Raw genomic sequence first — 18035 nt, 5'->3', positions numbered from 1 at the left:
GACTAATAGATATAACTTGAGGGGCTGATTTAGCAAAATGGCCACACTTGATTTTAATAAAAACAAAATAAACCAAAAACCCACACACATCAGTGTGTGTGCGTGTGGGAGTGACCAGGAGAGGGAAGAATACCCCAAAACCCTTATTTCATCAAATTGATCAAACTAAAGGGTGAATTGGGCTTGAAATTAGTGCATGAATCAAGAATCTTGATCACTCACACTTGTCTAACACTAGGTAAGTTACAATTTCAGTTTTGGTGATGTTTGATTCTTGAGTGAAATTTGATTAATAGAAGTTCTTGAATAATTGGGTGATGTTATGATTTCAGGAAGTGTGATTAAAGTGTGGGATTATAAACCCTAACTGAAATCATGTGAATTGATTGATAAATTTTGTGTTAGGAATTGTCTTATGCCATATATTGAAGTGGGTTTTCATCTAGGTTGAAAAGCCCCAAGATTTTTGTATGAACTATGTGAAATATTAACCTAGGTTTGTTGAACTAGCATGTTAATATGGAGGTAATGAGTAATCAAGTTTGAATAAGATGAAATTCTTGGATTTACCAAGGTTTAAATGAACGAAAATGGCTAATTAAAAGGTATGCACATAAGGTGCTTGACAAAACGCCTAAAAGATGATTGATAGACATAAATTGTGGAGTTTGGCAAAATAAACAAGCTTTAGATTATGAGCCAAAGGGTTCAAATGATAATTGGCTTGTGCATTTTAGGCAACACGGTTGAGGCGTCGGGAAGTTAAGCCGGTGCAGACACTCGTTTGAAGGGAAAGCTTTAAGGTACATGGCTAAACGCTTCGTTAATATGGTTATTTAGTCTTTTGCTATTGTTAATAGTTCGTATGTTAGAATATGAGATTTTAGTTGTTAGGTTTGCTTGAATGATGAACTTCATAAGGGCAAACTAAACGGGTCAATAAGAGAAGGTACAAACCGGGTAACGGGAGTACCTTCTACGTAGATCTTAAACCCGGGTGGCGGGTAGTGATTATCAAACACGCAAACCGGTAATGGGAGCGTGAGTGTTGAAAATATGGAACCCGTGAATGGGTCTTCCTAATATGAAGTAATATTCTGTCCGTGTGGTTTCGAGTAAAATGGGACAAACGGACCAAAACAGCAAAACAACAAAGTATTTGTTGCAGATTGAGTTTCAGGCGGGCCGCGTAAGCTTGGTCTGGAATTACACGGGGCATTTGAAAGCTACCGTAAGTTACGGTAGCTACCGTAACTTACGGTAGCGAATAAATTGTTACGGTAGTTCTCTACTGCCTTACGGCAGACCAGTATTACCCAGTGGCTACCGTAAGCTACGGTAGTGCCCAGTCACTTTTGTTGAAATTTGCATATCTTAGTTAATCGAATCTGTTTTTGAGCATAGTTTCGATTATGCTAATTTCTAAGGACTCTAATACTAATGTTTGTCAAAATTTTCAGTTTTTAGGTAATGCAAGCATGTGGATGATGATCAAGTCAATGCTTCCGAACCGAACACATTCAAGATCTAGTTCCGCAACTTTTGTTATTATAGTTATTAGTAAGACTTATGTAAATGAAGGAATACTTATGTATCCTAATGTTGTTTTTGAATGTTAGTTAATCTAGTAATTGCTAAACTAAGGTTATGTAAACGTTTTGGTTTGACGTTTATAATGAATAGTCTAATCTTGTCAATAAGAAATTATATTTCTAAAAGTAAAGTGATACAAGTTGGTAATCAGAGCTAAGGTTAAAGGCAAATGTGTTCGGTTCAAGGCTTGATCAACATCCGGTAAGAATTTATTTGAAGCAAATTTTAAATTAAAAGATTAGAAGGAATAGTGATTTATTGTGTATGGGAGGAGTATAGTAATATACTCGAACCCGGGAAGCACACATAGCATAAATGGTTAAGCCAAAGTTGTATACTTGGCCAAATAGTGAGTATGAATTCTCATGTAAAGGCATGAGAGTGATTGAACAAATTATTTATCAAATTATTTTAACATTTCAGTAAGAAGATGTCGGGAGGTGCTAGTGAAAATGTCCTATCCCTCACTACCAACGAGTTGAAAGAAAAGATTTCCGAGGAAGTCGGAAGGGCAATTGAAGCTAGCCTACCAAGATTTATGGAAAGGATACAAAACACATTACTTTCGACTATGGAGGAAAAGATGGGTAAATTAAGAGAAGACCTTACCAATGATAGAGGCAAGGCCAAAGAAAAGAAAGGTTGTTCTTATAACAAGTTTATGGCGTGTAAACCCCCGATCTTCAATGGAGAGTTGGATCCAATTGCTTGTCAAAGGTGGATAAGTGATATCGAGGGTGTTTTTGAATGAACGCATTGTGATATAAGCGACTTCGTGGCTTATGGAACTGGCCAACTTAGAGGCCAAGCTAAGGATTGGTGGGACAACCTTAGAAATGAAAGGGGTGTTGAAGCAACAAGGGCGATGACTTGGGAAGATTTTAAAACGCCTTTTCTCAAACATCAAAGCCCCAAGGCGGTAATCAATAAGATAAAAGAAGAATTTATGCAAATGAGGCAAAAAGGTGAAACCGTCGATAAAATCGCAGGGACGTTTACGGATAAACTCAAGTTTTGTGATGAGTTGGTCAAGACCGAAGAACAGAAAATTTACTACTATCACAAAATGCTTAGAGCCGAATATAGAGAGTTTATGACTCCCTCACATTACGAAAGCCTCACCGACATAATCAATGGGGCACGTGAGCGCGAGATTGAATTGAAAAGACAAGTTGAAAGAGGCGAGAGAAGAGCCTTGGATGAAAACCCAAGTCCCACAAAGAAATCGTAGGTGGCTGAATCTTCAAAGAAGGGAAATGCGAAAGGAGGTTCCCCGAGTTGTAAGATATGTGGACGCGCCCATAAAGGCGAATGTTATTTTAAGAACAAACCTTGCGTTGCATGTGGCAAGACAGGGCATGGGGTTTCAAACTGCCCAGACAAAGTGACGGTGTGCTATAAATGTTATCAGCCGGGTCGTAAAAAGTCAGAATGTCCGGAACTGACGGGAAAGAAAGAGGGTGCTGGCTCCAAAAATGAAACCCCGAAGTCAAAGGCAAGGTCGTTCCAAATCACTGCTGCCGAAGCAAAAATGGAACCTGACGTGGTTACAGGTATATTTACTGTAAATTCTGTTCTTGCACGTGTTCTGTTTGATACGGGTGCGAATAAGTCTTTTGTTTCTCATAGATTCATTCAAAACCCTTTGTTTACATTAACCAAATTACCTATGCCGATGGAAGTAGAAGTAGGTAATAACAAAAGTTTCGTTGTTTGTGATATATGTCGGGAATGCAAACTGGACATCGATGGCGAGGAATACTCCATTGATCTAATACCCATGTCTATGGGTGAATTTCAAGTGGTAGTTGGAATGGACTGGTTGTCTCGCTACCACGCTAAGGTGATATGCTTACGTAAGGAGATACACTTAACATCTCCGAGCGGAAAGCGTGTCATCATCTATGGGGAGAAGGCTTGTAATCCCATGATATGCTCTATGAAAGAAGCCCGCAAGTTTATACCACACGGGTGTAAGGCATATTTAACTTATGTACGTGATGTGGAAAAAGAAACGCCAAGGATTGAAGACATACCTGTGGTGCGTGAATTCGAAGACGTGATGTGGAAAAAGAAACGCCGAGGATCTTCCGAGAATACCGCCAGAGCGTGAAATAGAGTTCGGGATTGAACTGATTCCGGGTGCTAAACCAGTTGCCACGGCACCTTATAGACTGGCACCGTCGGAATTGCAAGAATTAATGTCCCAGTTACAAGATTTACTTGATAAGGGATTCATCCGGCCTTGGGTATCTCCTTGGGGAGCGCCAGTGCTATTTGTAAAGAAGAAGGACGTGAGCATGCAGATGTGTATTGATTACCGAGAGTTAAGCAAACTCACGGTAAAGAATCGATACTCGCTCCCGAGGATCGACGACTTGTTCGATCAATTACAAGGCGCTAGGTGGTTTTCAAAAATCGATTTGAGATCGAGTTACCACCAATTGAGGGTAAAGGAGGACGATGTACCAAAGAGTACGCGATATGGACATTACGAATTCCTCGTGATGTCCTTCGGATTAACAAATGCACCCGCGGCTTTCATGGATCTCATGAACTGGGTTTGTAAGCCGATGCTTGATAGGTCGGTGATTGTTTTTATCGACGACATCCTTGTTTATTCAAGAAATGAGGCGGATCATGCTAACCATTTACGAGAAGTGTTAAAGATACTAAGGCGGGAAAGATTATATGCTAAATTCTCGAAATGTGCCTTCTGGTTACGAGAAGTGCAATTCCTAGGGCACGTCATAAGTGCCGAAGGAATATTGGTGGATCCATCGAAGGTGGAAGCAGTATCAAAATGGAACCCTCCAAGGAGTCCATCCGAAATTAGAAGTTTCTTGGGGTTAGTAGGTTACTATCAGAGATTCATTCAGGATTTCTCCAAAATTGCATCGCCTTTGACCAAGTTAACCCACAAGAACGAGAAGTTCCTCTGGGAAGATGATCAAGAAAAGGCATTTCGGGCATTAAAGGAAAAGTTAACCTATGCACTGGTGCTGACTTTACCTGAAGGTACGGATGATATGGTAGTATATTCAGATGCATCACATCTAGGCCTTGGGTGCGTGCTGATGCAAAGAGGAAGGGTAATTGTGTATGCCTCAAGACAACTCAAGCCGCACGAAACAAAATATCCGACTCATGATCTTGAGCTGGCAGCCATAGTCTTTGCCTTAAAGATCTGGAGATATTACTTGTATGGTGTGAAATGTACTATTTTCACTGACCATAAAAGTTTAAAGTATTTCTTCGATTAGAAGGAGTTAAATATGAGGCAGAGGCGTTGGTTAGAAGTAGTGAAGGACTATGACTGCGAAATCCACTATCACCCCAAAAAGGCTAATGTGGTAGCGGATGCCCTTAGCCGAAAAGATGAATACGCTCCAATTCGAGTATGGTCTATGCAGTTGGTAGTAACTTCAGGCTTGCTTGAACAAATTCGAGAAGCCCAAATTGAAGTAGTAAGGGAAGAGAATTGGAAGAAAGAGCGTATAAAAGGGTTGATAAAGGACCTTGTGGAAGGAAGTAATGGGATGAAATATCGGTATGGTAGGATTTGGGTCCCAAACACATGTGGTGTTAAGGATCTTCTACTTGACGAGGCTCACAAGTCTCGCTATTCGATCCATCCTGGGGCGACCAAAATGTATAGAGATTTGAGACAAAACTACTGGTGGCCAGGGATGAAGAGAGATGTGGTTAAATACGTGGAAAAGTGCATGACTTGTTTACAAGTCAAAGCGGAGCATCAAAAACCTTATAGCAAACTCCAACCACTAGATATTCTGGTTTGGAAATGGGAACATGTTACTATGGACCTGTTGACGAAACTGCCAAGAACGACTCGGGGATTTGATGCCATTTGGGTAGTTGTAGATAGAGTAACCAAGAGCGCTCACTTTATCCCTATTCGAGAAACCTACACCTCTTAGAAGATGTCGAAAGTATACGTGAACGAGATCATAGCACGCCACGGAGTGCCGGTAACTATCATGTCCGATAGAGATACCCGGTTTACTTCGAATTTCTGGCGCGAATTTCAAGAACAAATGGGTACCAAGCTGTTGATTAGTACCGCATATCACCCGTAAACCGACGGGCAAAGTGAGCGAACGATACAGACGTTAGAAGATATGCTTCGAGCATGTATAATAGATTTTGGCGGTAGTTGGGATGCGTATCTGCCGTTAGTGGAATTTTCGTATAACAACAGCTACCATTCAAGTATTGGTGGAGCCCCATATGAAATGCTTTACGGTAGAAAATGTAGGACGCCGATATGCTGGGAAGAAGTAGGCCCTCGAGAGCTTGCTCATAAAGATGTGCTTCGGGTTACGAACGAGAAAATTGATAAGATCCAGGCCCATTTAAAGGCTGCTCAGGATCGGCAAAAATCATATGCAGATAAGATACGAAGGCCAATCGAATTTCAAATTGGCGATAGGGTGATGCTTAAGGTATCTCCGTGGAAGGGAATTATCCGATTCAGAAAACGAGGAAAATTAAGTCCGCGATTTATAAGGCCTTTTAAAATTCTGGAGCGATTGGGTAAGGTGGCTTACCGACTAGAATTACCGGAGGAATTAAGTGGGATACACAATACGTTCCATGTCTCGCATCTGCGGAAGTGTTTAGCGGATGATACGGCTTATGTTCCTCTCGATGATATAGAGGTTGATAACAAACTCAACTATATAGCAAAGCCTATCGCAATCCTAGACCGTAAGGTTAAGGGTTTAAGGAACAAAGAAATCGACCAAGTGAAGGTCAAATGGGAACACCGGAAAGGATCAGACACCACTTGGGAGTCTGAAGAAGAGATGAGACGACTCTACCCTTCACTTTTCGGTACGTGTATGCGTTAGAATTTTTATGCGTGAAATGGTTTCAGGGACGAAATCCTCTTTAAGGAGGGTGGACTTGTAACACCCCAAAAATATTTAATAGTTAAAATGCTATATATTAAAAGTGTAAAAGAAAGATGATAGTTTAATTAACATTAGACTAATAGATATAACTTGGGGGGCTGATTTAGCAAAATGGCAAACTTGATTTTAATAAAAACAAAATAAACCAAAAACCCACACACATCAGTGTGTGTGCGTGTGGGAGCGACCAGGAGAGGGAAGAACACCCCAAAACCCTTATTTCATCAAATTGATCAAATTAAAGGGTGAATTGGGCTTGAAATTACTGCATGAATCAAGAATCTTGATCACTCACACTTGTCTAACACTAGGTAAGTTACAATTTCAGTTTTAGTGATGTTTGATTCTTGAGTGAAATTTGATTAATAGAAGTTCTTGAATAATTGGGTGATGTTATGATTTCAGGAAGTGTGATTAAAGTGTGGGATTATAAACTCTAACTGAAATCATGTAAATTGATTGATAAATTTTGTGTTAGGAATTGTCTTATGCCATATATTGAAGTGGGTTTTCATCTAGGTTGAAAAGCCCCAAGATTTTTGTTTGAACAATGTGAAATGTTAACCTAGGTTTGTTGAACTAGCATGTTAATATGGAGGTAATGAGTAATCAAGTTTGAATAAGATGAAATTCTTGGATTTACCAAGGGTTAAATGAACGAAAATGGCTAATTAAAAGGTATGCACATAAGGTGCTTGACAAAACGCCTAAAAGATGATTGATAGACATAAATTGTGGTGTTTGGCTAAATAAACAAGCATTAGATTATGAGCCGAAGGGTTCTAATGATAATTGGCTTGTGCATTTTAGGCAACACGGTTGAGGCGTCGGGAAGTCAAGCCGATGCGGACACTCGTTTGAAGGGAAAGCTTTAAGGTACATGGCTAAACGCTTCGTTAATATGGTTATTTAGTCTTTTGCTATTGTTAATAGTTCGTATGTTAGAATATGAGATTTTAGTTGTTAGGTTTGCTTGAATGATGAATTTCATAAGGGCAAACTAAACGGGTCAATAAGAGAAGGTACAAACCGGGTAACGGGAGTACCTTCTACGTAGATCTTAAACCCGGGTGGCGGGTAGTGATTATCAAACGCGCAAACCGGTAATGGGAGCGTGAGTGTTGAAAATAAGGAACCCGTGAATGGGTCTTCCTAATATGAAGTAATATTCTGTTCGTGTGGTTTCGAGTAAAATGGGACAAACGGACCAAAACAGCAAAACAACAAAGTATTTGTTGCAGATTGAGATTCAGGCGGGCCGCGTAAGCTTGGTCTGGAATTACACGGGGCATTTGAAAGCTACCGTAAGTTACGGTAGCTACCATAACTTACGGTAGCGAATAAATTGTTACGGTAGTTCTCTACTGCCTTACGGCAGACCAGTATTACCCAGTGGCTACCGTATCTTACGGTGGCTACCGTAAGCTACGGTAGTGCCCAGTCACTTTTGTTGAAATTTGCATATCTTAGTTAATCGAATCCGTTTTTGAGCATAGTTTCGATTATGCTAATTTCCAAGGACTCTAATACTAATGTTTGACAAAATTTTCAGTTTTTAGGTAATGCAAGCATGTGGATGATGATCAAGTCAATGCTTCCGAACCGAACACATTCAGGATCTAGTTCCGCAACTTTTGTTATTATTAGTTATTAGTAAGACTTATGTTAATGAAGGAATACTTATGTATCCTAATGTTGTTTTTGAACGTTAGTTAATCTAGTAATTGCTAAACTAAGGTTATGTAAACGTTTTGGTTTGACGTTTATAATGAATAGTCTTATCTTGTCGATAAGAAATTATATTTCTACAAGTAGAGTGTTACAGGTTTGGACTTAAACAGTTGTTTGACCTTAAACAGATTTTTGGCCATAAACAAATGTTTCAGCTTAAACACATGTTTTGCCTTAAACAGATGTTTAGCCTTCTATATCAAATATTTGGACTTAAACAGATGTTTTACCTTCAACAAATGTTTGGCCATAAACAGATGTTTGGCTTTAAATTAAACATCTGTTTAAGGTCAACATCTGTTTGACTATTGGTCAACATCTGATTGACTTTTGGTCAACATCTGTTTGAATTTTGGTCAACATCTCATTTAGTATTCAACAGAACTTTGAATAACTCAACATCTGTTTAATTCGTTGTTTCGTTTTCTTGAATTCTATGTAATTTTCTAAAGTAGTACAAAAACAAACATTTTTACAAAATCCCAAATCACCCTATCATTTAAGTTCATTGAAGTAAAAGTGGAAATGATGTTATTTATGTGGTCCTCTTGTACTTTTGTTTGACCTCTAATATGGGTTCATGATCTAATCCGGTGATTTGAAGACATTGTTGTTGAATCGAATGAGATGCATGATGTAATGTGGTCCTATTAATAACAAATAGTAATTAATATAATAAGTTTCCCGAGCCCGGGAAACAATCTCAGGTAATAACCTAGCTAAATAATATTTTATAAGGAGCATTGAATAAACCTATTGATCATTAATTTATATCAATTTTGTAAGTCTGCAGTAATTATTTTTTTACTCTCTGTCAATATGTGTTATGCATGGTTTTCTAAGAAATGACCCGTGTTTGCACACGGGTCTTACCGCTAGTACTATATAATAAAAGAAACCAACTTTTGAACACTTGTCATCATATTACGCTATGTCTTATAGATAATTATTATTTAAGTTTAATATCTTCTTATTAATTATAGATAACCCTCCTACGAAATATTATTTAGTTTAATATTTTTATGGATAATTATTATTTAATTTAATCTCTTCTAAATAATTATAGATAACTCTTCTACTAAATATTATTTTGTTTCATCTCTTCTACTTAACTATAGATAATTATTATTTAATTTAAATTTAATACTTCTCATTTATAATATTATTTATTTGATTTTCTATATCATATGACAAACACATACTTTTTATTTGTAATATACAAATTTACTCTTATTCTTTTCGATTACCAAATAAACAAAAATTAATATTAAATCTTATTCTACTTTAAATGTCGAATATAATACTTCTATTTTTCTAACAAAATATTATTCTTAAATCTAAATTGTTAATTTAAGATATTTTTAAATAACCAAATTATTTATCACTAAAATCAAACTTTGTATTATTATATTATTTATTTTTATTTTCATTACTAAAAACATTATTATATCTATTTTATTACATAATATTAAACAAATTGTACATAATTTCAATATTGCTTTATACATAAAATTATATTTATTACGGGCTTTTTAAATGTAATTTATATTTTATCACTCAAATGGCTGCTTATTTGCTTCTTGAATAACATGTTTGACCACTGTATTTTCTTTTCAATAATTATCTTCGCAATCACCATATCTATCGTGTAACGAGTATACCCATTAGTTTTTTTAAATATAATTTTCTTATTTTTTGGTATATAAAATCATCTTTATTCAAGCCGTGTAATACACGATGGTTTTAAAGATATAACTTTTTTTTATTATTTGGTAAACAATATTACATTTATTCAACACATGTAATACACGTGGTTTTAAAGATATAACTTTTTTATTATTTGATATATAAAATTGCATTTATTCAACCCGTATAATATGGTTCTTATAGATATAACTTTTTATTATTTAATATATAAAATTATATTTATTCAACCCGTGCAATAAAGGAGGTTTTTAAAGATATATTGTTTTATTATTTAGTATATAAAATTTATTTATTCAACCCGCGTAATACACGGGGTTATATTTATATTTAACGTGTAGATATGGTTACACTTTATAAAAAAACTGATGAGTATACTTATTTTTGTTTTGTTTATACAAATGTAAGTTGAACACATCATTTAATGAGTCTATTATTTATTTGTGTTATTCAAATTAATGTACTCTAGTCATTTAATGAGTCTATCTTATAAAATAGTTGTGCACCTTACACAATAAAAACAATCTTGCACATGATCTTACATTTTCAACTCTTCCTACACCATTAAAACAATATTTTGGTGTAGGATACAAAATGTGTAAGACTCAAACACTTTTAAATAATTTTGCGACTTATAATAAAATATGTGTAGGACACAAAATTTTTTAATAGTTTTGTCACTTCTAATAAAATTTGTGTATGAGCCAATACTTTAATGATGGTGAAGGAGATGAATTTATGGTTGCATTAATAAGAATTGAGTAACTCCTTAAAATATTTATTAATATTCTACATCAAAATGTCTATACTACCCTTAGTAATTAAAGCATTAATTAAAAATGGACAAGAATGATATCTTGATTCACAACCATTGAACAAAAAATATAGGGTCTAGATTAATTCATTGTTTCTTCTTTTAAAAAGATTCTTCTCAAATGAACCCCCCTATATTTATATTTATATTTATATTTATATTTATATTTATATTTATATTTATATTTATATTTATATTTATATTTATATTTATATTTATATTTATATATTTATATTTATATTTATATTTATATTTATATTTATATTTATATTTATACTTATATTTATATAGAAAGTGTATCGTACAATTGGCCTTAACGTACATTACGTACGCGAGTATAAATCGCACGTTATAAAAAAGCGCGTTCATGAATCTGGAAAATCGCATGGGGGATGAAATTGCATGTTGTGTTTTATGGGGTGAAATCGCATGGTGGATGAAATCGTATGGGGGATGAAATCGCATGGGGTGAAATCGCATGGGGATGAATATCTGACGGCTGGGGTTATCGCGTACGCAATGTACGATAAGCCATTTTGTACCTTAACTGACCCCTATACTATACTATATTGTACTGTACTGTACTGTACTGTACTGTACTATACTATACATTAAATTACATTACATTACATTACATTATATATTCATTACATTACATTACATTACATTACATTACAATATATATTACATTACATTACAATTACAATATATATTAAATTACAATTTAAAGCTACAGTAATTTACATGTATATAAAGCATAAAGTACAAGGCGAAAAGTGTTAAAACACTACAAGGATGCAGAGCTTTAGGGGTGATATATTGACACCAAAAATCGCCCTTAATAGTTTTACCAGCGGCAAATTGCCCCTAATAAGTCGTCCCTATTGGTTTGACACTATTGCATAGGTTAAAACTTACAATTTACAGAACTTGGATTATAAATAATTTGAAATGAAAAGCTACACATGAATAATCTGCTGGTATTGTTGTATCTTAAACATTAGTTTAAGTACAAATTTCATTAATAGTTTTATTTACTTTGATACAATGTTTCATTTTTTGTGCAAAGAATAGTAAATTTTAAATTTTTTATTAATGGCCACAAAAAAATTATAAATTTATGCTATGAAGTTCACGATTTTATTTCTTTGGCTTTTTTCTTTCGTTGCTATACTGAGTGTCGGTAATTGTAGCGAACCAAACCAATACTGATGTAAATTAATCCGGCACATCACATAAGGGATTCCAACAGTTATTACTTTAAATTACATACATGTTGTTAATAACTAAAACAAATCAGACCCATCCTAATAGTTTATCTCGCCGGTCAAATGTAACTCAAGGAGCTATGTAAATATCTTCTACAATAATGAGAAATAACTTTATTAGTATTGATCTTAAATTACAACCATAAATTAGAATATGAAAAAATTACACCGTTGGTCCTTTTGGTTTCTGCGAAATTTCAATGTCATATATTAATAGTTTTTTGTTGCAAAATCAGATATTAATGTTCTAATTTGTTACAATGTTGAGTACTAAGGCGAAATCTTGTCACAATGTTGAGTACTAAGACCAAACCTTGTTAACTTTTTTTGTTAAGTCTTACTAAAATTACTAAAATGCCCTTTAATATCTAGAGAGTCTATTTTTTAATTAATTATATTAGTCTAAAATAATTTAATGTTTTATTTATATTTATATTTTTATATTTTTTTTGTTTTATTTTTTATAAAATTAAATGGATTTGAAGTTTATTATTTATAAACTTTGAGTTTATATATAATAATATGCTAGTAAAATAAACTTTTTAACTTAATCTAAATAATATTATATATAAATTGAAAGTTTATAAATAATAAACTTCAAATCCGTATAATTTTATAAAAAATATAAATAAAACAGAAAAATATAAATATAAACAAAACTTTAAATTATTTTACTCAAATATAATTAATTAAAAATAGACTCTCTATTTATTAAAGGGCATTTTAGTCATTTTATTAAGACTTAACAAAAAAAGTTAACAAGGTTTGGCCTTAGTACTCAACATTGTGACAAATTAGAAAGTTAATACCTGATTTTGCAACAAAAAACTATTAGTACCCTACATTGAAATTTGACAGAAACCACAAGAACCAATGGTGTAATTTTTTCTTAGAATATAGTTTCCTAATTTTATAATTACATAAAAGAGTTAACTGTCATTTCCATCCCTGCGGTTTGGTGAAAAATGCCACTTCAGTCCAAAAAAAAAAAATTTGCGCCAGTTCCGTCCTCAACATTTTTGAAACGTGTCACTTCAGTCCCAAAAGATTACGCCTTGCGCCAGTTCCATCCTCAACGTTTTTAGCGGCACGTTATCTTTTTGGACTGAAGTGGCACGTTTTAAAAATATTGAGGATGGAACTAGTGCAATTTTTTGGACTGAAATGACATTTTTCACCAAACCACAGGGACAAAAATAGCAGTTACTCTACATAAAAATTAGTTTAAATTTTTGTTAAATCTTTGACCTTCGTTAACTATATGTGAAACCTATCAAAACTAATATAACTTTGATTAAAACAAACTAAAAAGTATTAAATCTTAGATTCCACATTTTATCTCCATCGATTTCGCTACTTAAGTCTATTTTTGTTCATTTAAAAACCTTCTAAGTTCTAATATAACTAGGGTGGTAGTTTCCCGCGCGTCACGCAGGGATGAAGTTGAAATTCAGAACGTATAGCACATCATTACAACCGATAAATAAATTTGAAAAATAAAATAAAATGATATCTAAGCATAAGCCTTCACCCAATTTTCAAGTTTTGAAAATTTTGGAATTGAAAGTAATACATTTCGATCATTCACAAGTTTTTTATATCCGAAAGTCATCATAACCTAACTCTCATAAGCATAAGCCTTCACCCAATTTTCAAATCTCGTGCTCCAAAAATGATAATCTTCGATGTTCTTTAGTTTAGGTTGCCTTTGGTGATTTCCGTAAACATTATCATGATTTATATTATCATTTATGGCTTTTGAAATGCTTTTCGGTGTAACAGTTGTTGTTTCTGATGATTCGGAAGTGAATGCATTATAGAACGTGTTGTAAAATTCTTTAGCCATGATTCTGATATTTGAACAACCTGCAAACAAGCAAACACTTGATCAAATCTGAAAATCAAACAATATAAACTCTCCGTTCGTATGAAGCTAGAATGTTGAATTTATACGACGCTATAGATCTGGGTTCGTACGAAGCTATGAACTCGGGGTTCATACGAAGCCAAACTTTTGAAGAATAACAAATATTGAAGTGGGTTCGTACGAAGCTGTATTGTGGCTTCGTACGAAGCTATCTTGGGATAAACCAAGTTATGTTTTTCATGTTTTTCACTGATTTGAATATGATTTTGTTTGAATTTTGATCTAAAACTTTGTAGGATTGTTCAAAAACGTTTTTCACACAACGTATTAAAAAATCAACCGATTTTAACCGTTAAAACTTCGTAGATCTGAGTTTTAAGTTTCAAAAGAAATGTAGAAGAAGTGTAAAAGAAGATATGAGTAGAAGATAAGGATTTTGCTTCTGAATCTGATGTAGAAACTTGAATCTTCGTGTCTTCAATCTGTGCAAACAATCATCCGCTCTGATACCACTTGTGAATTCAGGATCTGGATCGAATCCTCAACCGTTGAATGCGTAAGAACACGTGAAATGTGCGAAATCCAATCACGTGTGTGGATAGAACACGAAGATGTAATTATCAATGTTTTCTATTACTGATTTAACAGTAGCAAAACCATGAAAACAAACGGGCAGAGCTTCGCCTCAAGAATGCCCAAAAGTTACAAATGACGAAGACTCAATTACTATTTATAGAGGACTAACTTCGTATGAAGCCTTTGAATGGTCCCTTCGTATGAAGCTGCTGGCTTCGTACAAAACTACCTTAGCTTCATTTCAAGCACTCTTCTATTCAATACTTGTCTTATATCATTTGTTTAAGCTACAGTACGTGGTTGACGTAAGCGATAGACATTATGCACTCACACTTCATTTCATACGTTGTAATCTGAGACTTGAATCGTAATGAGAAATTCATCTTTTATATACTTGTGTTACATAATATACATAAATGCTTGATAACTATTCATGTTACATACATACTTGATGCTTCATTACATGCATATTCATACGTATTCATACTTGTTATACATACAAAAAACATTTTTACACTCCTTTAATTATGCACGACACTTATACTGTCACACCCCTTTCTGCGGCGGAAGCACGAGGTGTGATCATGAAAGGATCTCATTGCATACGAAAGGTAAACATACTATATGCTCATGAAAATAACTTCAAATACCATAATTTGAAACATACGCTTAGCGTTTACATCTCTAGGTCACATAAAACATTGTCTTAAAAGTTTACAACTTTATTTAAAGATAAACATAAGCGACATCCAAGAGCATAAGTAAGACCACGCGCACATCCATCCTAGTTACCTGAAATACATGTGAGTTTTGGAAAAAACGTCAACATAATGTTGGTGTGAATTCATGCAGTTTTGTATTTCACGTTTGTATACTTTGTATGAAAACATAGTTTGTGAATAAATCAAGTTTTCATATATATAAATCCAGTTTCATGTGTACACCACGTACTCATGTATAATTCAAATTCTTCTTGAGTACCCCACGTACTCAAGTATAATTCCCATTTTCTTGAGTACCCCACGTACTCAAGTATTCATCAAGTTTTAGTATGGTATGAAATTTTATGTAAATAAGGTATTCCTGTAAGTATCAGGATTGTTAATGGGTTGCAAAGCCATTAACATGTGACACGACATAGGAAGTCACCAAACCTTAGGCATTTAATTGGTATATTCTGAGACACAAAAGCACTACTCGATACTCGCCCTCATCGAGAGTGTGGCTGCCCGGCACCCGTTAGATCTAACCTTTTGTTCTGCGGTCTAGGTATATTGTTGATTAATGGTGCTTCTGTACCCTATTCGTGACATGATTCCTCGCATCATTTTTCATAGCGCATCCTACTTGGTACTCGTTTCTCACCAAGCGCGCTTCCCGTATTCTTATATCACATCACACTTGGTACTCGTTTCTCACCAAGTGTGTTTCTTGTATTCTTATATCGCTACACACTTGGTACTCGTTCTCACCAAGTGTGCTTTTTATTATCATACCATTTGTTAAACATAAAAATATTTGTAACATGTATTTCACCCCCGAAGTTATAAAACTGAAAACAGTTAAGAGAAAAGGGGGAGCATGAACTCACAACTTTGCGTTCCTGTGCGTCGTAAACTTCACCGGATTTGCTTAATTAACGTCGTAACCTATACGCGTTTTCTTAACGTTAGTCACTAGACTTGCATCGCACAAGTACAGTCACTCTCTTTTGTGTATATATTCTTGTGTTAAAAATATTTTATATTTTTAACTAAGTATCTTACTTATATTATTTTCTCTAAAATTAATATAAGTATCTTGTGTTTTGCACTTTGCACCCGAATTATGTATCTTGTATGATGTATGTGTATTTTTAAGTCTTAATACGCTAGCACGTATAACACATACTATATCCACTTAGCACAAAAGTTGGTGATAAAATAATATATATTTTTCTCTCAAAAATATACATACTTATATCCATTTTTATTTTTGAAAAAATCCTCATTTCTTATCACCAAAAATTAGGGAAACCTTGGTAATACTCTTAAATACATTTTTAGGGAATAAGTTCTTCAAAAACTTATATTTTTTTCTAAGTGTCAAAATTTATAAAAATTTTGACAGAGTTTCCCCTAAAAATGGAGGTTTCCCATGTTTCCAAAACATGTGTTTATTTTCTTTTAAATCGTCAACAATCAACATCAACAATTATCAACACTAATCATCAACAACATTCACTAATTACTCCATTTCATGAACTTGAATATTTACAAAAATGTGTAGTAATTTACTAGCACATTTAGTAAGTCTTGTTATCTTTATAAATAAGTTTAATTTCTTAAAAACCTTATTTTTAAAGAATATGAAGTTTCACAACTTCTAGTCGGTTTTTATGAAAATTATTTCTTTGTTAAAACTTTTGTTACACAAGTGTCCACACACTTGTTTGTTCACAAAAACACCTCTAGTTCATAAAAGGTTCGGTTTTAAAACATGGTTTCGTCTTACAGTTGGTCTTTCGAAAATACCACTTGTAGATCTTTAGATCTATTAGTTTAGAACTTCATTTTAGAAGAAAAATTCCTTTTTACACAAGTTCATGATTCATGTGTAGTAGAGTTTCACCCTTTAACCCTTGTTTCTTTCAAAACATCCTTATGTCATGATCCATGATCATGACCAACCCGGGTTAAATGATGATCCGAGCTACCACAACATAGATCGGGTCCAAATAACCACACAAATCAATTACTACAACATTTACACAACATATGAGCTTTTAACCATCATTATTAGTGTTTTTAGTAGACTTTAATGCATCAACTTGTAAGATTTCGAGTTTTAACCGTTACATATCATATTAACCACTTCAAAATAGTTCAAGAATGTGATTTAAGCAACATACCACTAGCTCGAGGCTAGGGAAGAATCTAGACGCAAATAGGGTGGATAAAAGCAAGAGAATGAGGTCTTTCGCTTTCCGTTTGCACCAAGCCTCCTTATACGGGATTCTTGATACTTGTATGGACTTGGAATGTGGTGATCAAAACCGAAAAATTGATGGATTGAGAGGGGGGTGTTTGGCCGTAGCTTTTCTAGAGAGAGAGAGGGAGAGAGTGGAAGTGTGGTGATGAGGAAGATGGAGTGATGGAATGGTGGTATTTATAGACCTTCCATATAGCATATTCCTTGCATATTCCTGGTATATTCCTGGTATATTCCTGGCATATTCCTGGCATATTCCTGGCATATTCCTGGCATATTCCTGGCATATTCCTGGCATATTCCTGTCATATTCCTGGTATATTCCTGGTATATTCCTGGTATATTCCTGGTATATTCTTGGTATATTCCTGGCATATTCCTGGCATATTCCTGGGTTTTCTGCGTTGTCTGCGTTTTGCAGTGTAAGCACTGTGTCGCGTAGGAACTCACGGTACGCGCTTAAACTTGAAAAATAACGTTTTTAAGCGTTTTAATTTATTTTTCAACACGAACCTGATTAAATTAAAATTTTAGTCATAACAGAATATTTGTGGGATTAAATATTATCCGGGCGGCCA

The sequence above is a fragment of the Helianthus annuus genome, chromosome 16 (assembly GCF_002127325.2).
Source record: "Helianthus annuus cultivar XRQ/B chromosome 16, HanXRQr2.0-SUNRISE, whole genome shotgun sequence".
NCBI lineage: Eukaryota > Viridiplantae > Streptophyta > Magnoliopsida > Asterales > Asteraceae > Helianthus > Helianthus annuus.
Note: the sequence above shows the minus strand (reverse complement) of the source record.